This window comes from Schistocerca nitens, chromosome 8 (genome assembly GCF_023898315.1).
Source record: "Schistocerca nitens isolate TAMUIC-IGC-003100 chromosome 8, iqSchNite1.1, whole genome shotgun sequence".
Classification (NCBI taxonomy): domain Eukaryota; kingdom Metazoa; phylum Arthropoda; class Insecta; order Orthoptera; family Acrididae; genus Schistocerca; species Schistocerca nitens.
Window position 1 is genome coordinate 470,263,767 of NC_064621.1, and position 21,950 is coordinate 470,285,716.

The following is a 21,950-nucleotide window of genomic DNA, read 5'->3' on the forward strand; positions in this document are numbered from 1 at the left end:
ACCACCTCAAGCGTCGCTTAGCAGTGACTAAAGTAATTTCTGGCTTATGAAGAGCTGCTCGACCACTGCACCCCATTATTTTTAACTCCCTACGCACAGTCATAGCGTTAGCTGGACTGCTGGTAGCACTTTGGAATTCACAAACGACTCCTGCTGTTCGTTTGATTTTTTACAACCACCTTCCACTTTTACAACGATCCCTGTCCGTTAATACACGAGATCTACCTGCTCTTGGTTTAGCTGTGGCTGTTCCTTCACGTTTCCGCTTCACGGCCATATCACGTGCAGTCGATTTGGGCGGCTTTACACGTACCCAAATGTCCCTGTCGCATTTGTTGTTCACTTGACATCCAATGAGTAGCTCACCTTCGAGGTCAATGAGCTCTTCTGACTGTCCCATTCTGCTCCTGTTGCTGCATCTCTATTAATAACACAGTACGCCCCACGTCCTTTGATACTGGCAGTTCTACCTCTCGTGACAGCTAGTAGTTACACTGAAGCGCCAGAAAAAGTGGTCTAGGCATTCATACTCAAAGACAAAGATATGTAAACAGGCAGAACAGGTGTCTGGCGCAGTTGTTAGATCGGTTACTGCCCGCATCTCGTGGTCGTGCGGTAGCGTTCTCGCTTCCCACGCCCGGGTTCCCGGGTTCGATTCCCGGCGGGGTCAGGGATTTTCTCTGCCTCGTGATGGCTGGGTGTTGTGTGCTGTCCTTAGGTTAGTTAGGTTTAAGTAGTTCTAAGTTCTATGGGACTTATGACCACAGCAGTTGAGTCCCATAGTGCTCAGAGCCATTTGAACCAGATCGGTTACTGCCTCTACAATGGCTGGTTATCAAGATTTAAGTGAATTTGTACTTGTTGTTATAGTTGGCGCACGAGCGATGGGACACAGCATCTCCGAGGTAGCGATGAAGTGGGGATTGTCCCGTACGACCATTTCACGACTGTACCATGAATGTCAGGAATCCGGTAAAGCATCAAATCTCCGACACAGCTGCATCCGTAAAAAGATCCTGGAAGAACTGGGCCAACGAGGACTGAAGAGAATCGTTCAACGTGACAGAAGTGCAACCCTTCCGCAAATGGCCGCAGATTTCAATGCTGGGCCATCAACAAGTGTCAGCGTACGAGTCATTCAACGAAACATCATCGATATGGGATTTCGGAGCCGAAGACCCATTCCTGTACCCTTGATGACTGCACGACACAGAGCTTTACGCCTCCCCTGGGCCCGTCAACACCAGCATTGGATTGTTGACTAGAAACATGTTGCCTGGTCGGACCAGTTTCGTTTCAAATTGCATCGAGCAGATGGACATATTTGGGTAGTAGACAACCTCATGAATCCATGGACCCTGCATGTCAGCAGGGCACTGTTCATGTTGGTGGAGGCTCTGTAATGGTGTGGGGCGTGTGCAGTTGGAGTGATATGGGACCCCTGAAATATCTAGATACAGCTCTGACAGGTACGTAAGCATCCTGTCTGACCACCTGCATCCATTCATGTCCATTGAGCATTCCGACGGACTAGGACAATTCCAGCAGAACAATGCGACACCCACACGTCCAGAATTGCTGCAGAGTGGCTCTAGCAACACTCTTCTGAGTTTATACACTTCCGCTAGCCACCAAACTCCCTAGACATGAACGTTTTTGAGCGTATCTGGGATGCCTTACAACGTGCTGTTTAGAAGAGATCTCCACCCCTACGTAATCCTACAGATTTATGGGCAGCCACGCAGGATTCATTGGGTCAGTCCTCTCCAGTACTACTTCAGACATTACTCGAGTCCGTACCGCGTCGTGTTGTAGCACTTCTGCGTGCTCGCGGGACCCAACAAGATATTAAGCACTTGTACCAGTTTCTTTGGCTCTTCAGTGTAGTTCCACATTACACAGGGGTGTATGGTTAAAAATCCTCCCTCGACGCCCAATATCAGCATGTCTTTGTAGTAAGATCAGTGGACCCAACTTATGCCACGATGTTGCTTCACCTACAGCACTGATCGTTGCCCAAGATTCCACACTGACATTATCGTACGGCATCTCAGGCCATATATGTACCGACCTTATTCTTAGTTGCTAAGCTACATAAATTGGTACCGTATGTTACGAGCTTCCAACAGGCTATCTATACCAAGGACGTGATTCTTGAGTTTCTCCCGGCGTATTTGATAATCAAAATATCCACGGGTGTGCTGCCGGTCTATAGTGTCCAACGGGCACAATATTTCGGCGTTCATACATGTCGCCATCATCGGGTGAACTGACGGACTGAGCTCCTGTGAACGTGCCGGCACGGAGATCCGTACGCTATGGCTGCTCAGAGGGAACTTGGTTCGGTCGCGGCGGCGGCCGATTTAAATACCCTCCGCCCGCGGCGCGCTCCCTCCGCCGTCCGCGCCCCGCGCCACGGTCGCGCGGTGGAACAGATTGCGACGGCGTCTGAGATGACGTCGGTGTGATGGCTCTGTCCGCCGTGGTCGTCACAACTATTCGTTTGCTCGATTTACTCTTGATTAACCCAGTCGCTGGTTCCCAAGCCTTGCTAAGATTATAGCCACAGTCACGGTTTATGAGGTCGTCATTGGTGCGAATTTCGATGGCCTCTCTAACAACGCTGTCCCAGTATCTCGACGTCTGTACCAGTATCCTCGTGCGGTCATACTCCATAGTGTGATTTTCCGACATACAATGTTCAGCGACCGCCGACTTGCTCGGATACATCAGTCGAGTGTGCCTCTGGTGTTCACGGCATCGATCCTCGACGGTACGCATCGTCTGGCCAATATACGACAAGTCGGCGGTCGCTGAACATTGTTTGTCGGAAAATCACACTATGGAGTATGACCGCACGAGGATTCTGGTACAGACGTCGAGATACTGGGACAGCGTTGTTAGAGAGGCCATCGAAATTCGCACCAATGACGACCTCATAAACCGTGACTGTGGCTATAATCTTAGCAAGGCTTGGGAACCAGCGATTGGGTTAATCAAGAGTAAATCGAGCAAACGAATAGTTTGTGACGACCACGGCGGACAGAGCCATCACACCGACGTCATCTCAGACGCCGTCGCAATCTGTTCCACCGCGCGACCGTGGCGCGGGGCGCGGACGGCGGAGGGAGCGCGCCGCGGGCGGAGGGTATTTAAATCGGCCGCCGCCGCGACCGAACCCAGTTCCCTCTGAGCAGCCATAGCTTACGGATATCCGTGCCGGCACGTTCACAGGAGCTCAGTCCGTCAGTTCACCTGATGATGGCGACATGTATGATCGCAGAAATATTGTGCCCGTTGGACACTATAGGCCGGCAGCACACCCGTGGATATTTTGATTATACCAAGGACGTTAAAAGTTAGCCTTCGACCCCAATTTAGTTCAAAGTCGTCAATATCCGGAATACTTCCTAACTAGGGATGGCCAAAGTCGTTCATCCTTGGGAACTAGTTCACTGGTGATCGCTCTCTTTTGGGAACCGTCCATTTTTACTCGTTCATCGTTCACTGTGCTTGGTACATGGTTCTCATGAACAACTGAAAATTAGTAGCATAGGTGACTGATGATGGAAGGCGCCAAAAGAGGGCACTTGCCTCTCCCCTGGAGTACAGAGTTTTTATTCATTCATTCATTCTCACAAACTTGTAATTTTCGTGATTCTGCAAAATATCTCGTTTGGCCAGCTGTAGCGTTATGTGGCTGATCGCAGTGAAATAATTTAAGGTGGCGCACGAAAACCCGGCCCCGAGTACAGATTGCTCGCCAATTACGCACGATTTGTTGACCGCTACGAGCAGAATAGATAAACATGTAATAATTAGGCAGTGAAGAAATAACAAGTAAGCTAATGCAAACAACTTCGAAGCAATAGATGACGACTGATAAGCGACTATTAGCAGCTAGTACTCGGGGCCGATTTTTCGTGCGCCACGCTGTACCACTGAGACAATATTGTAGGAGTTATCATATTCTCTCTACAAAACGTGACAGCATATACTCAAGTACGAAGCGCAGGTTTTATTCGGTTGTAAGTCGGTCTGCCTTCCATTACAAAGAACATACTCTTTTAGCTTGGATAAGAAAAACTAATGTGTGCCGTGCCGACGTCCTTTGCATGTGTAATAACAAAAAATCTTGCCTTTTTACAAATATTTCTTCTACTATTTATCGAAATAGTGAAGTAAGATGATACGCGGTTTTGTTACCTGAAAAGATGTATGTATTATATACCACGTAATTTTTATGTAATTTACGTAATTATAAAATACATTTTAATTACCGGTCGTGGACGCTGAATAGAATACGAAAAGAACCAGAAGTTCAGAGTTCAAAAAAGGTCTGAAACAGATCTAGAATGGGCGTGCGAAGGGAACGGAACGAACAAGAAAAACTCAGTACTGAACTATGAGCAGTCGACAGTGGAACTGCAACGAGTGGCCACGCCAAGAAGGACGAGTCCGGCCGAGCGAGACCGAGACCGAGACAGACGGGGACGGGACCGATGCTGGAACGAGACCGGCCGACGTGCCGTTCGGGAACGAGACCGACCGTTTCCCTCTCCCGGGAACTGTAAGTAGAAATATGAAGATGGTATCTGTTCTTTCGGACTTGTCCGAAAGAACAGATACCGTCGGTGACCATGCAGCTCTCCGAGAATGAAATGATAATTAAATCAAGACCCTAAGGCCTAAGTTGTCGACAGGCGTTGATATACATCGATGAGGACAGTTGAAAATGTGTGCCTCGACCGGGACTCGAACCCGGGATCTCCTGCTTACATGGCAGATGCTCTATCCATTTGAGCCACCAAGGGCACAGAGGATAGGGATTTACCCCTTCCACGCTCCCGGTGAGACCCACATTCCCAACTTAATGTCCACACACTACATTCTTAGTGCCCCTGCCCATTACACTCATTACTCGCGGCAGACAATCTTACCGAGTCCCGCAAGAGTTCGAGCAATGCGTGTGCATCCAGCACAGAAGAAGAAGGTCAATAGCCGGTTAGCCTTAACTATATGCAGATGGTTACCTGTAAGCATACAGCTGATGACTAAGTCTATCGATATTTGACCTCAGAGTTCGCTGCAGAAGCCTCCCACGGCATTGCTCGACATTCAGGAAGGTCATAACACTCTGCCACAACTGATGGCAAATACATCACAGTTGTAATTACACACCGAAATTGCTGTGAGAAAAACCAGCACTCATAAACAATGGGTCATAATGCACGACATGTATTGGAGGTTGAGAAAATCATTCTCATGCTCTCTACTAGGTGACATTAGGAAGTTCTATTACAAGACATGCTCAAACAATTTGTATTTTGTGTTTTGTAAACACCAGCATTGAGCGGGTAAAACAAGACGTGCTATAGTCCACAAAACAACAACACCTCTTGAACCGTAGCTTGTTGTTGCCGAATATAAATAATTGTGTTATTTCCAACATGTGAGCAGATGGCGCGAAAGGTTCTATTCTGTTATGTTATTTCATGTGTCTGAAATGTTTGTAATACCTATGTGCGTGAAAATTCATTTAGAGACAACGATTTGAACACCAGGGACGCTCCCAAACCATGTACGAGTAATTTTGTCCATCAAATTGAAAGAAACCGCTTAACACAGATTTTGTTTTTTAGGGTTTAAATTCTCGCTTTTTCTTTACTCCAATGAAAGTTTCGAAATAACAAGCACATTCTCCAATGATCGATAGTTTTCAAAGCAAAATAGTGGAAGTTTTTTTGATTTTACGCAGGGTGGACATGTGTGGGAGTTGTGAGATAAGTTAATACATTAATCAGATGAATCGGTATAAAGCAATGACCTCTGTTGTTTGTAACCGCCCTGTTAAATTGTTAGGAACTAAGTCAGCCGGTGTCGTAATTTTGAAATGAGAGTTAGTATGAATGTCGCGTAATAAATATTTCGCGTGAAGCGCCGTTGTGACACAGGCAAAGGTCAACTGTGGAAACCAAGCCACTGAATATTAAAAGTAACGTTATTAAGGAATACACCCGACTGACTACACAAAATAAGAGGGCACGTACATTCGAGAGTGAGTGGTTCAAAATAAGAATTAATACCGTGAGGGAAATGGGTCGTAAGTATAGTTACGTCGGTACACACTCAGTTGTATGCGAATGTACGATCGGGATAGAGGCATGTACTTTCTAAGTACTATCATTCCCCGTGGCCTGGGTAAAAGAATTGTGGTTAAAATGCGTTTATTCATCTGAGAAATAAAAAATCGGACTTCGTAATTAAATGAAAAGAAAGATTGCAGGTTCTGAATGTAGCGGCAAATATGATCTAAATATTCAAATTGACATTGGCGGCCACGAAGGGAAAGACATGAACACATTCACGTACCTCTATTGTTGAGCAGCACCGTCATGAAGATCGTCGCCTCCATCTAAATTCTCCATATAAAACTGAAATAATAATAATCTTCCATAGGTACAGGAGCTGGGACCCGCGGTATCGTAAATGAGAAAATCGTATTGTTTCAAAAGTTGCTTTCATTATTTAGCACAATTTCACTTCACAATATCGAGCACTTCGTTTATACCGGGTGATCAAAAAGTCAGTATAAATTTGAAAACTTAATAAACCACGGAATAATGTAGATAGAGAGGTAAAAATTGACACACGTGCTTGGAATAACATGGGGTTTTCTTAGAACAAAAAAAAAAAAAACAAAGTTCACAAAATGTCCGACAGATGGCGTTGGACAACAAAAAGTCAGTGACTGCGCATGACAATCGTGTATAAAAGGAGCTGTAATGAGAGAGAGAATCAGATGCGCCAGCAGTCGCAGCATGTTGACGTTACATGAAAAGGCGCATTTAGTGGAGCTGTATTATCAGAATGGGGAATGTGCTAGTTCAGCGTCACGATCCTATCGCCATAGGAAGGGGATTCGAACGGGTAAAGGTCCGTTGACAAATGCAGCTGTGGCGAGAATGATTTCGAAGTTCGAAGCCACGGGTTGTTTAGACGATAGACCCCGTAGTGGCCGACCGAGCACAAGGCGTAATGCTGCTGGGACAGTTCAGGAAGGAATGGAGACTGTAGCGGGTTCGTCTATGCACGGGGAAGTCAGCGCTCGTGCAGTCGCACGTCGCACCGGCATTCCATACACTACTGTTTGGTTGCCACTCAGGGGTACCCTCCGATGCTATTCATACAAAATCCATCGGCATCATGAACTGTTACCTGGCGATTTAGTGAAGCGGAGGGCATTTGCGGTGTGGGCGTTTCAAAATGGTTCAAATGGCTCTGAGCACTATGGGACTTAACTGCTGTGGTCATCAGTCCCCTAGAACTTAAACTACTTAAACCTAACTCACCTAAGGACATCACACACATCCATGCCCGAGGCAGGATTCGAACCTGCGACCGTAGCGGTCGCGCGGTTCCAGACTGTAGCGCCTAGAACCGCTCGGCCACTTCGGCCGGCGCGTTTCAAAAGATGGCGGAATATGACGATTTGTCGAGTAACGTGTTGTGGACCGAGGAAGCTCATTTCACGCTCCGAGGGTCTGTCAACGCCCACAACTGCAGAATTTGGGCTACCGAAAATCCTAGAACTGTCGTGGAAACTCCATTGCACGACGAGAAAGTCACGATATGGGCTAAATTTACCACATCTACCGTTATCGGGCCTTTTTTCTTCGAGGAAATGCGTGATTCCGGTTTTGTAACTGCTACCGTGACGGGTGAGAGGTACGCCGATATTTTACAGAATCGCATCATCCCCAGCCCGGCTGATAAACACCTGCTGGAACGTACGATGTTTATGCAGGATGGCGCTCCACCTCATATTGATAGACGCGTGGAAGATCTCTTGCGCGTGTCGTTTGGTGATGATCGTGTGCTCAGCCGCCACTTTCGTCATGCTTGGCCTCCCACGTCCCCAGACCTCAGTCCGTGCGATTATTGGCTTTGGGGTTACCTGAAGTCGCAAGTGTATCGTGATCGATCGATATCTCTAGGATGCTGAAAGACAACATCCGACGCCAATGCCTCACCATAACTCCGGACATGCTTTACTGTGCTGTTCGCAACATTATTCTTCGACTACGGTTATTGTTGAGGAATGATGGTGGACACATTGAGCAATTCCTGTAAAGAACATCATCTTTGCTTTGTCTTACATTGTTATGCTAATTATTGCTATTCTGATCAGATGAAGTGCCATCTGTCGGACATTTTTTGAACTTTTGTATTTTTTTGGTACTAATAAAACCCCATGTCATTCCAAGCATGTGTGTCAATTTGTACCTCTCTATCTACTTTATTCCGTGATTTATTCAGTTTTCAAATGTATACTGACTTTTTGATCACCCAGTACATCCAATCACCACGCCATGAAAACAACGAAAGGTAACTATTAGTAAAAACTAACAAACGAAGAGAGTAAATCTTCTTTTCTCCATCAGTGTTAAATACTTTTCAAATGAATCTTTGATATGAGAGCCGAATAATTATCTATACATTTATCAGTAAGGAAAAATTATTAAGTTTCCTTACATTGCCCCCTTGGTTGAATTGTCCGAAAAAATGTCAAACTCCGGGCAATGAGCCCAACCACTCTACACTGGTAGTTGTTTCACTCCTTTACACACGTACTTGAATTGCACTGTTCGTGACTTTTAAGGAATTTCCCAACACCACTTTGCTTATAATAGTTCTGGTGCCGGCCCTGACACTTAGGTAACCACTTGTAACATTCGTTTCTCTCGTATACAGTACATTTACAGTTTTTTTAGCTATGAGAACATATGCAGTAGGGTACACAAAATATGCACTAACTTACTAACTACACACAAAAATTACTGCATCGTCCTTTACATCAAATACATTAATGTTACATTACATTTTATACAAGTCCATAGCGCAGTTCTTTATGATTGCGTTATAGCATCATTGTTACTGCGTGCAAATAACGTTTTCAGCAGCACGTTGACAACAAAATTACATTTCGCAAGTCTTTTCTATGAGTCTACCATTACATTTACCTGAAAATAAAAAAAAGTTTCACAAGAACGTCGTATATTTTGGTGTGCCGATCCAGGCTGTAGGGTTGGCAAGGGTATCTGGTGTGGTAAGTGTGTTAAATTCTTCCTTACAGTTGCTTATGCTCCCCACTGCTTCCTCTTTTATACCAGGATCTATCTGATAACGTCCCGGTATATCTCCTTTCTAGGTTTCATAGTTGTTTCATCATGGGCAAGGTAAACGTATAACAAATAAAATTCATAGAGATTAGTACTTACTCTAACTTAGCACTAACATATACATAAACATAGGTGCAGTTCAATAAACATGGGTGTAGTTTTTATTTCGTACCGTGTGACGTAGATCATGAGCTGTAGTGGTAAGACTTTATTTAGTGGGTCACGAGATCGTGTCTCTACATCTTTTTGCACTAGGGCGAGTGTCCATTTTGCTTTCCATTCAAATTGTCCTCCTGCATCACGCCGTCAGTCGATAATGCGCCAGTTGCAAGTAACCACTCGCGCAACAAGTAGTCTGGCAGCACGCTACGCGCCGTTTCGAGTCCTGTATCAGCTCACCCACCGCCGGGTGGTGATGTCTTGCGTGCCTTTCGATACATCTGTATGAAGTGTTTTGTGCAGCGTTCGCAGCATTTACGAAACTGCTGCACCTGCATCAACTCGTCGTACACCTTGGCTGCGAGGAGGTATCACAGGTCACCTCCTACGTTCACTGCACGAAGGTAAGTACTGCGCATTACTATTTAGCTTGCCAAGGGCGCGCTGTTCCAGTGCACAAACACCCGAAGGAAGGCTCGTGGTTAAAACTTGTTCTCACTTGCCTCTATGCGTATAACTCAAATGTCACTGAATAAATCAGTCACTGAATAATTCATTGTCACTGGGTAACTATACACTGTTCTGATCATTTTTACCGTTCAAAAAACTGTAGATCATGAGACCACTGGCTAGGTTTTAGTAGTTTGTTACCACGTTCACTATTTTCTCCTGTATCCCCATCAAAACTTTATGTGTGTACATACTGCTCAAAATATCTCATTACACAAGTTGTTAGCTGAATGTGCTCTCAGAAAATACGTGCCTCTAGTACTACAGTTCGCGATCGCGATAGTATCTTACATCTCACAGGACATAAGAGAACACGTTTTCGAAAACAACAGCACTTCCCTAACTCAGGGTCGTGATACAAATTCACCTATACATCGAAACGACTATAGAAAAAATGAATGCACCATAGAAATTGTCTTCAAATGAGGCAAAATGGGTGCACTAACTACCCGCGAGTTACAGTCGGGGGGGAGGGGGGGGGAGGATCTTTATGTTACCCAACATTGTAACAACGCGTGTTACACTCATCAAAAGTAAGTAGAATGAAATAAAAACGCATAGATAAACAAATCAATAAAAAATAATAAAAAATAAATAAACAGATCATTCACACATAAATAGAAAATTAAAATGCTAGGTAATACGAACAACAGATTGATAATGAAGCTTGGCTGCTGTATGCTATACTGCTTCCTAAATCTGTGTCTGTGTTTGTACATGTTCGTGTGTTCATCATTGTATCACTGCTATGCGCAAAATTTTTTTTAACGTGACCTTAGTCACTCCTTACTTTACTTCTTCTACAAAATATCTTAAACTCAGAATGGATAAAATATAATAAACGTAAGAGAAAATCAGTGTATGCATTCTCCTAAAGTCAACAAAGATTCTTAGTACTTTCATGCCGAAGAAAGGACAAATTATTAAAAATCTCTGGTGTTACTGAGCCGCCGGCCGGGGTGGCCAAGCGGTTCTAGGCGCTACAGTCTGAATCCGCGCGACCGCTACGGTCGCAGGTTCGAATCCTGCCTCGGGCATGTATGTGTGTGATGTCCTTACGTTAGTTATGTTTAAGTAGTTCTAAGTTCTAGTGGACTGATGACCTTAGAAGTTAAGTCCCATAGTGCTCAGAGCCATTTGAACCATTTTGTTACTGAGCCTCGAGTAGTGTACTTCACAGTGATCTTGGTAATATTTTACAACGTCGATCGTAAATCATAGTGACATTAGTGTAACGTAGTTGCTTCTCATGGCCGGTCGATCAGTTTCCTATAACTTACCTTGTACATATTTCTTTATTATTATTATTATTATAAGAGACGGTGTTTTAGTTTTCCTCAGATAACGTTTTCAAATCGTACCTCAACAGTGTATTTGCACTCTAGCGTGTGTATAAAGTAGAAAAATTATTTGTATTTGAGTAAGATCACTCTTGTTTTTTTTTCATAGGTTATATCTTTAGATGCACTTTACTTAGATTAGGTTGTCATGCGTGTGGTATATACCACGCTAAACTTTCATTAGCAGCCATAAATCATTTCATCGTCGCAGCATATAGAGAAAGTTAATACCATTTTGCTCGATGTATTCATAGATAATGCCTAGTGGGGTGGATACGTCGGAAAAAAAATTTCTCTCTGCGACACTACATGTACTTGCATGACCATATACTTATGCAGTACCTTATGGAGTCCAATAATTTTTGGAACTTACACTGTACCTTACAATCTTGATGCACAAGTGGCATAAAAAAACTGACAGCTTCTTTGTTCCGAGATCTGTGCTAAATGTACGCTCCAGAATCCTTCGTGCATAAACTTAAATATAAAATACCGCTGTGATCATTAACTATTCAGTCAAACCTTCTAAGTACACCCTGTGCTAACATTGCTAGTCTTCAACTGATGTGTATGTCCTAGCTTGCTTGTGTATTGTGTCCACAGTCACTGACAAATGTAAACGAAGGTAGTCAAATGCTCTGATTCACGTAGCTGCATAAATTACTTTACCCTAATCGTATTCCTTTTATTACCATAGGTTACGTATTTCACTTGAGTGCATAGATAGTTGTGAAGTGTGATACTTAAACATGGTAGAATTTCCTCAAGTCTCTGTGTGCATAGAATCCTTTGATTTTATTATTGTCAGGATACGCAAGTAAATAACATCCGTCATGCGCAATATGTACAATAATGTACGGACCAATATAGCTTATTTGCCACTTAGCGTTTTTATTGGCTAACAGAGAAGATTTCACATGGGTCTTAAGTAATACTTTGTTTCTAGCCACAAATCTGGTAACACCATGTAGCTGTTTGCCAAAGTGTTTCTCACGGCGTTGAGCTTGTTCTGTAATAGAGATCAATACCTGTCTTACCTTTTTCATTTAAACCTACAGGTTGTCTTGCAACAGGTGGGATGGGGTTCATCCATTCATTGTTTTCTTTCCTGTTGTATATTAAATCCGACGGTGTAACTGTTGTATCGTAAATCGGAAGATTTTTTACCACCTGTTCAAATACGTTAAGTATTCAATCCATTTAGACTGTTTGTTAGCTACATACGTCCTCATAAAACTTTTCAATTCACGAAAAATCCTTTCTGTCCGGTTGGATTGTGGGCTATATTTGAATATTAAAATTTGTTTGACCTGCTGCTCTGCCGGCCGATGTGGCCGAGCGGCTCTAGGTGCTTCAGTCCGGAACCACGCGGCTGCTACGACCACAGGTTCTAATCCTGCCTCGGGCATGGATGTGTGTGATGTCCTTAGGTTAGTTAGGTTTAAGTAGTTCTAAGTCTAGGGGACTGATGACCTCAGATGTTAAGTCTCATAGTGCTTAGAGCCATTTGAACTTGCTGCTCTTTTCGAAATTGTTTCCAAGCACGGCATGTGCAGTTGGTTGCATTATCTGATAAGATCACCTGAGATTTCCCAACAGACGGAAAGTAGTCATTTAGCATACGTCTAATAATAATAGGCTTAGCTGCGGTTGTTTTTGTAGCATACAGTTTCACATATTTTGAAAATACATCATATAAACCAATTATATGTTTCAAACTTCCTCGTGCAGAGGATGAAGGTTCCATAGCATCTATACATGCCAGCTTTAGGTTTTTTTTTTTAGGTAAAATAGGATGTAACTCTGTCTCGCACTTCCGATTGACAGACAATACAAGTTTTCAAAATTTGTTGCGTGCGTCGATGCATATTGGTAAAATAGCAGCAGTGTACACATTCAACTTCTCACAGCACTTGCGGGCACCGTAGTGTCCCCAAGTGAAACGACTATGTCATATTAAACTTTTCTCACTTGCTTCGGGTATACAAACGCACCATATATCGCTGCTTGGATTTCTCCTACAGAGCAATACATCTTTAAACAACTGGTAATGCTGTCGTACAGGTGCAAGTTGGTTATTGTTTAATTGTAACCTGACTTACCTCCACCGCTCATATTCTTCCTGTAATTTGGCCATGATGTTACTCATATCCAAAAAATATTTTCTAACTTAAGTGTTCTTAATGAGCATAATCTTAAATTCTGGTGTTTTGTTCTGTCAACTCTTCAAACACAGGCAAACCTTGGGGTAACCGTGACAGTGCATCGGCGATTACGTTGTCTTTGCCATTCACATATACACTCCTGGAAATGGAAAAAAGAACACATTGACACCGGTGTGTCAGACCCACCATACTTGCTCCGGACACTGCGAGAGGGCTGTACAAGCAATGATCACACGCACGGCACAGCGGACACACCAGGAACCGCGGTGTTGGCCGTCGAATGGCGCTAGCTGCGCAGCATTTGTGCACCGCCGCCGTCAGTGTCAGCCAGTTTGCCGTGGCATACGGAGCTCCATCGCAGTCTTTAACACTGGTAGCATGCCGCGACAGCGTGGACGTGAACCGTATGTGCAGTTGACGGACTTTGAGCGAGGGCGTATAGTGGGCATGCGGGAGGCCGGGTGGACGTACCGCCGAATTGCTCAACACGTGGGGCGTGAGGTCTCCACAGTACATCGATGTTGTCGCCAGTGGTCGGCGGAAGGTGCACGTGCCCGTCGACCTGGGACCAGACCGCAGCGGCGCACGGATGCACGCCAAGACCGTAGGATCCTACGCAGTGCCGTAGGGGACCGCACCGCCACTTCCCAGCAAATTAGGGACACTGTTGCTCCTGGGGTATCGGCGAGGACCATTCGCAACCGTCTCCATGAAGCTGGGCTACGGTCCCGCACACCGTTAGGCCGTCTTCCGCTCACGCCCCAACATCGTGCAGCCCGCCTCCAGTGGTGTCGCGACAGGCGTGAATGGAGGGACGAATGGAGACGTGTCGTCTTCAGCGATGAGAGTCGCTTCTGCCTTGGTGCCAATGATGGTCGTATGCGTGTTTGGCGCCGTGCAGGTGAGCGCCACAATCAGGACTGCATACGACCGAGGCACACAGGGCCAACACCCGGCATCATGGTGTGGGGAGCGATCTCCTACACTGGCCGTACACCACTGGTGATCGTCGAGGGGACACTGAATAGTGCACGGTACATCCAAACCGTCATCGAACCCATGGTTCTACCATTCCTAGACCGGCAAGGGAACTTGCTGTTCCAACAGGACAATGCACGTCCGCATGTACCCCGTGCCACCCAACGTGCTCTAGAAGGTGTAAGTCAACTACCCTGGCCAGCAAGATCTCCGGATCTGTCCCCCATTGAGCATGTTTGGGACTGGATGAAGCGTCGTCTCACGCGGTCTGCACGTCCAGCACGAACGCTGGTCCAACTGAGGCGCCAGGTGGAAATGGCATGGCAAGCCGTTCCACAGGGCTACATCCAGCATCTCTACGATCGTCTCCATGGGAGAATAGCAGCCTGCATTGCTGCGAAAGGTGGATATACACTGTACTAGTGCCGAAATTGTGCATGCTCTGTTGCCTGTGTCTATGTGCCTGTGGTTCTGTCAGTGTGATCATGTGATGTATCTGACCCCAGGAATGTGTCAATAAAGTTTCCCCTTCCTGGGACAATGAATTCACGGTGTTCTTATTTCAATTTCCAGGAGTGTATAATTTCAGAATCACAGGACTGCAAAAACAAAGTCCACGGCCCAAGGCAATTATGTAACAGCCTACAAGTGAGTAGAACGCTTACTGCCTGGTGCTGTAGACTCGTACATGCTTGCCAAATATATAATAATTAAATTTCTTAAATGACCAAACAATAGAAAGGGCTTCTAACTCTGTTGTGGAATACCTGCGTTCACATTCTGATAGTATGCTGATAGCAAAACTAATTACTTTAACATTGTCGGTGCCACCACATTCGTCCAGCTGAAACAAACAGACTCCTAATCCCGAAAATGAAGCATCTGCCGCTTTACAAAAATCTTTCCTCGTGTTAGGACGTCCTAAAATATTGGAATTTACCAAAACATGTTTTATATCATCAAAATCAGCTTGGCACTGTTGCGTCCAGATCCACTGTCTGTCCTTCCTTAATATACCTAATAATGCAGGGCTGTTGAGTAACTGGTTCGGTATGAACCAACGGAAAAATCAACACAAACCTACGAATCCCTTTAGCTGTCATTTTGTGCAAGGTGCTGGAAAATTATTTATCGCCAACAGTTTCTCAGGGTCAGGTTTTAACCCTGCGGGCGAAATTACGTGACCGAGTAATTTGATGTTTTTTCTTAAAAATTTAGTTTTCTTGAGGTTTGCTGTGACACCAGCTGCTGAAAACCTCTGTAGCATTCTATTTAAAAGCTCTAGATGTTCGTTCCAAGTAGTTGTTGCTGTTACGCAATCTGCCAGTATGAAATACGGAGGTCGACACTAGTTAAACATTGTACTCTATGAAACCGCTGTAATTGTTCTTCTGGGTTTTCAGGTCGGATGGTTACTGGGACAATAATTTTATTGATCTCCCTGGCATCGAGAACAAGTCTCACCAAATCATCTGCTTTCTTTACTGCAAGTAGCGGACTGCAATATGGCGATAATGAGGTCTTTATAATATTCCACACCAACATCCTTTTTATCTCCTGGGCCACCGCCTTTCTTTCCGTCCATGGTATGGAATAAGTGTGTTTACAGAACGTGTCGTGGGGCCGGACATCTATGCGATATAGATACATTCTAATAACTCCACGTTTCTTGTCGAATACGCGAACACAATGTAACAATAACTTCTAAGTTCGTTCTTTTGTTGCTGAGAGATTTCTGTGCATTCCAATATTTTATTTTCGTACTCGTCCTGCTCTACTTGTTGACACCACAGTTCGTTCGAATCATGGCATCGAAATGTTTTGACTTTTAAGATTGGGACGTGCATAGCTTGACAAGGCTTGCCGTTCCTACTTTTGACTTTTATCAAATCTACAGTACAGTTCTTCCCATTAATAAACAGATGACACTTCCCAGTTTCTAGGTCAATTTTTGCACATTTTCCCCTTAAGAAATCCATGCCGAAGATACACCGTTCCGTCAGCCCTACTACCACTAGAAAAACTGACTGAAAAACAATATCTTCAATTTGTATTTAGAACATGGTTTGTACCTTATCTAGTTTCGATTTTCCACCTATGGCTCCTAATATCTTGCAATTCTGCACTGGATAGGTCGGCAAAGCTGTGTGGCTGTCAATCTCTTTAAACAATGCTTTCGACATCACACTAATTTTTACACCAATATCCACAAGGATATGAGTGGGTATTTTTCCTACTATAGGTTGTAAACTGGCTTGCACTATACCATCCTCTTCATAAAAATGTGGTTCTTATTTTCTAATGTTGTTGATCAACAAATCACGCATGTCCGCTTCATTGTGACACCTGAGCAAATTACTACCATGGTAGCGTGGATCGCTCCCACAATTATCCGTGGCCAACAATGGGGAATGAGGCCACGTTTAATTTAACGCCCTATTATTTCTGTTTGTGGGTGTTTTGTTTGTCACTTCTATAACATCCACTCCCGACGTGTTGTTCCTCTGTTGTGCATTCCGATCATGATTGTGCCCTGAGTTTATTGGCGTATTGTTACTTTGCGCCCGCTTCAGTCTGGAACCGCGTGACCGCTACGGTCGCAGGTTCGAATCCTGCCTCGGGCATGGATGTGTGTGATGTCCTTAGGTTAGTTAGGTTTAAGTAGTTATAAGTTCTAGGGGACTGATGACCTAAGATGTTAAGTCCCATAGTGCTCAGAGCCATGTGAACCATTTTTTACTTTGCGCCTGGGACTAATCGGGTACTGCCACTGCACATTTCGTGGGTCAGCCGTGTTGGTATTGTTACTAATTTGAGACTGAAAATTACTGTAAGCGTTAGCCCACTGATTGCCGTTATCGATTCTATTCCAATTTCGTTTCCGGTTACCAGAGTAGCTAGAGTAGTTTCTGTCACCATTTTTTCTTTTCCTGTTATACCCTGGGTTAAAATTTTGGTTGTAGTTATTACTAAAACTGCCTTGCGAACTCGGGCCAGGCGTAAGAGCTGCTGCAGCGGGACCGATAAATGCCAGTCGTGACATAGCCCCGCACGCTATATTGTTGACGCCGTACTGCGACTTCCGCTGCTGAGGCTGGTTGCCACCACTTCTACGGAAATTATTTTGGTTGGTGTAGCTCTGTCTTGCATCTTCAATAATTAAGTCAATAGAGTTCAAGACAGATAGAAAATTCTCCAAATTGCTTTCGGGTACTTGTACTAGCTTTCCCCGAATATTAAGCGGTAGTTTAGCTTTCAGAATGCGTAGGACGTCAGTGTGTGTCACTGCTCATCCCAGAACCTCGTTTGACTTAAATATTTATCAAAATACTTTCAAAATGATCCAATTTTTGGATTATATTGTTCAGGGACGTATAGAGCTATTCTTAGTCTCTCTTGAACTCCGCGTGAGCGGTACTTTGAAAGAAACGCGTTTTCAAACTGTTCTAATGTCTGACAAGTTTATGAAATTTCCATCGCCCATAAAGCTCCATCGCCTTGGATGTAACCGGTAACATATTGTATCTTTTGATGCTCCGACTACGTTTTAGGCAATACATTTCTGAATGACTTTATAAAAATTACCGGATGCACAGATTTCTTTTCAAGGATAAACACTTTAAATTGCCCGTGTCTTACAATACTCTCTTCTAACGAAACTGATGACAATGTGGGTTCAGCTATCTGCTGTATCTTTCCTTCATCACGGTGTCGTTGGTTACCGTACATCTCATAATTTGGTGAACACATTCGTACATTAGGGATAGGTTAGTCACTAATTGCACTATCGCTCTTACCTGTGGATATGTTGTCTAGCTTTTCTTCTGCGTCTTGGTGTCGTTCTTTCATTGTGCTAAGTTTCCTGTTAAGTTGCTCGACTATTTGATTTTGCCATCTTGGTAAGTCCTGTGTCAAAGGTTTCTGTATCTGGCCTATGTCAGTTTGTATCTTAAATACAGATGTGTTTTGTGTAGTGTATTCTTATTCCATTGTGTTACTTATTGCTTTTTGTAATTCTGTTTCTAGAGTACGGTTTATGTGTGTGTCTTTTTCTTCTAGAAAGTCCTCAAACTGCTATTTTTGCAATTTTGTCATGTCCTCAACTTGATTTACAGCTTCCTGCATTTTTGTATTGAGCTCGGTTTGCTGTACACTCATAGCATTGAAATTTTCAGTTAACTTACGTATCTGATATGGCACTATCTTAACTGTGGTTTTCAATTTATCAACATCCTGATTCATGGCATTTAAATCTTCACGTACCACTTCTATTACCTGATCCGCTAACTCTCTTTTTAGTTGTGTCAGTTGTGTTGTCAGGTTATTGTGCATATCAGTAAGGTTTTTTACATCACTCTCTAGCTTGTTCACTTGAGTGGTTACACCCCCTATCTGTCTTGCGACCTTGTCTACCTGTGTATTAATTTGGGCTGTTATCTGAGTTACAAATTGTGACATCAAATCTACCTGCATTACTCTAAACATCTGTATAATGTCTGGCTCTACTGGACCTTGTACATTTGCGGAATCTGGAACAGTTTCCAATGTTGACATATTATCGTCTGTCGCTTGCGACTGGGTACCACTAGTCGCTGCGATTGCGTTATCAGTATGTGCAATGTCTTCTACTTCTGTGTTAGGCATAGGTTGAGCAACTGATTCCTCATAGTTTTCTTTTGTGACCTTAATTTCACCATAGCTATATATAGCCGCAAATCAGCGTGTTTCCGAACTTCACTACTATTGTGGCTCGTACTACTCGTAAACAAATCACAGATGAAGTCCCACTCGTTCGTGAAATTCAGTGTAGCAAAATATGTCTCAGGTGGAACAGAAGACTGATAAGTGACTTCTACGCGCGCAGTCAATGAAAATGATCGGCCATTTCGTGATACACTCACTTATAATAATAATAATAATAATAATAATCATCTCAGCCTTTTCCCACGTCATGTGGGGTCGGCGTTGCTTTGCTGGATCCTTCTCTTCCATAAATGTCTATCCAGTGCTTCTTCTCTGAGCCGCCATTTTTCCCGTATGTCCCTTGCTGCCTTGTTCTTCCATCTCAGTTTCGGTCTTCCTCTTCTCTTTCGTCCTTAGATTTCTGGGTGTTCAATTGTTCTCCCCACGTAGTGCTCCCATCTTCTCTGTACATGTCCATACCATCTTAACCTGCTTTCTTGGATTTTGTTCCCTATGGGCCCCACTTTCACTGTTCCCCTGATGTACTCATTCCTTAGTCTATCATTTCGTGACACCCCACTTATCCATCATAACAATCTCATTTCTGCCACTTCCATCTTTTTCTCTTGGTCTTTTGTAACCGCCGAGTTTCTGCACTATACAGCATAGCAGGCCTTACCACAAACTTGTAAAACTTTCCTTTCATTCTGCAGCTAACCTTATCACACAGTACTCCACTCAGTTTCCTCCAGTTCATCCATACACTACGTATCCTGTGCTGTATTTCGGCCTCCAGTCCTCCATCACTTTGCATGTAAGATCCTACGTATTTAAATTTCTTGACCAGCGTCAGTTGTTTTCCCTGCAGTTTAATATATAGATCTTTGGCATCCTTTCTACACATATACTCTGTTTTCACTACGGTAATTCTGATTCCCCTTTCCTCTAGAGCTTTTCTCCACTGTGCTTGTCTTGAAGTGCCTCCTGGTGGGTTCACGGATTACATCATCATCGGCAAACATCATGCGCCAAGGTGCCTCTTTTTTCGCCTCTTTGACTAGTACATCGATGACAAGGCAAAGAGATATGGGTGAGAGCAGATCCCTGATGCAGTCCTACTCTCACTGGATATGCCTTTGTTGCACCTGCACTGCCCCTGACTTCTGTCATTGCACCTTCATACATGTCTTCTACTACGCTGATATATTTTTCTGGCAGGCATTTACGTCTGACATCTCCATATCTCTTGCCTCGGCACTCTGTCATATGCCTTCTCAAGATCTATAAAGTCCATATGCAGTTCGGCTTGTACTTCTCTGTGCCTCTCCATCAGTTGCCTTAGTGCAAATATTGTGTCAGTTGTTCCTCTTCTCCTCATAAATCCAAACTGTTCTTCACATACTTCAGTTTCTAGACGCGACCTCTTCTCAGTTATCCTTTCCCAGATCTTCTTTGTGTGGGACAGCAGTTTTATCCCTCTATAATTGCCACAGTTTTGGATACCCCCTTTACCCTTATGTATGGGAACCAGTGTACTGCTTCTCCACGCATGCGGCATTCTTTCTCCTTTCCAGGTCTTTTGCATTATCTCCCAGAGAATATCAGTTCCCTGTTCTCCCAGACGCATAATATATTTACTAAAATCTACAAAACTAACTGAGAAAGAAATTTTGAAAAAAATGCGTGCTACGCAGTGGGTGTCGCAAAAATGCAATTTACAATTAACCAAAAGCGTAGTAGTGCTGTAGCTCTTACCTTACGTATTTTCTTTTGCCGGTCGGTTTTCTTAGTAGTAGGTTTAATGTTTAATATTCCAAACCTTCCTTCTTTTCCAAATTTTTAGGAAATATGTTTGTAAATTTTATGGACAGATTTCTGTAATAATTTTCTTATCTGGTACGCAGTTGGCGTGACATGTAACAGAATCATTTGGTTATAGCGACAATAATGGATGGAAAAAAATTATTTAAATAATTCAGTATAAAATTTGTACTCCATGAACCATGGACCTTGCCGTTGGTGGGGAGGCTTGCGTGCCTCGACGATACGGATAGCCGTACCGTAGGTGCAACCACAACGGAGGGGTATCTGTTGAGAGGCCAGACAAACGTGTGGTTCCTGAAGAGGGGCAGCAGCCTTTTCAGTAGTTGCAGGGGCAACAGTCTGGATGATTGACTGATCTGGCCTTGTAACACTAACCAAAATGGCCTTGCTGTTCTGGTACTGCGAACGGCTGAAAGCAAGGGGAAACTACAGCCGTAATTTTTCCCGAGGGCATGCAGCTTTAGTGTATGATTAAATGATGATGGCGTCCTCTTGGGTAAAATATTTCGGAGGTAAAATAGTCCCCCATTCGGATCTCCGGGCGGGGACTACTTAAGAGGACGTCACTATCAGGAGAAAGAAAACTGGTGTTCTACGGATCGGAGCGTGGAATGCCAGAACCCTTAATCGGGCACGTAGGTTAGAAAATTTAAAAAGGGAAATGGATAGGTTAAAGTTAGATATAGTGGGAATTAGTGAAGTTCGGTGGCAGGAGGAACAAGACTTCTGGTCAGGTGACTACAGGGTTATAAACACAAAATCAAATATTGGTAATGCAGGAGTAGGTTTACTAATGAATAGGAAAATAGGAATGCGGGTAAGCTACTACAAACAGCATAGTGAACGCATTATTGTGGCCAAGATAGATACGAAGCCCACGCCTACTACAGTAGTACAAGTTTATATGCCAACTAGCTCTGCAGATGATGAAGAAATTGATGAAATGTATGATGAGATAAAAGAAATTATTCAGGTAGTGAGGGAGACGAAAATTTAATAGTCATGGGTGACTGGAATTCGAGAGTAGGCAAAGGGAGAGAAGGAAACATAGAAGGTGAATATGGATTGGGGGACAGAAATGAAAGAGGAAGCCGCCTTGTAGAATTTTG

General features: G+C 43.9%; 1 protein-coding gene across 2 annotated transcripts in view; it reads left to right on the forward strand.

Moving 5' to 3' along the window:
* The window catches only part of LOC126198875 (uncharacterized), a 220,701-nt gene that overhangs the window by 43,798 nt on the left and 154,953 nt on the right, over window positions 1–21,950 (forward strand). The window contains exon 1 of one of the 2 annotated variants that reach the window (XM_049935477.1): window positions 9,549–9,745. The exons of the other annotated variant lie outside the window; for it this stretch is intronic. The gene's annotated coding sequence lies outside the window, so the exon portion shown is untranslated. Of the gene's footprint in view, window positions 1–9,548; window positions 9,746–21,950 lie in introns of those variants that run through there. 2 annotated transcript variants of the gene reach the window in all.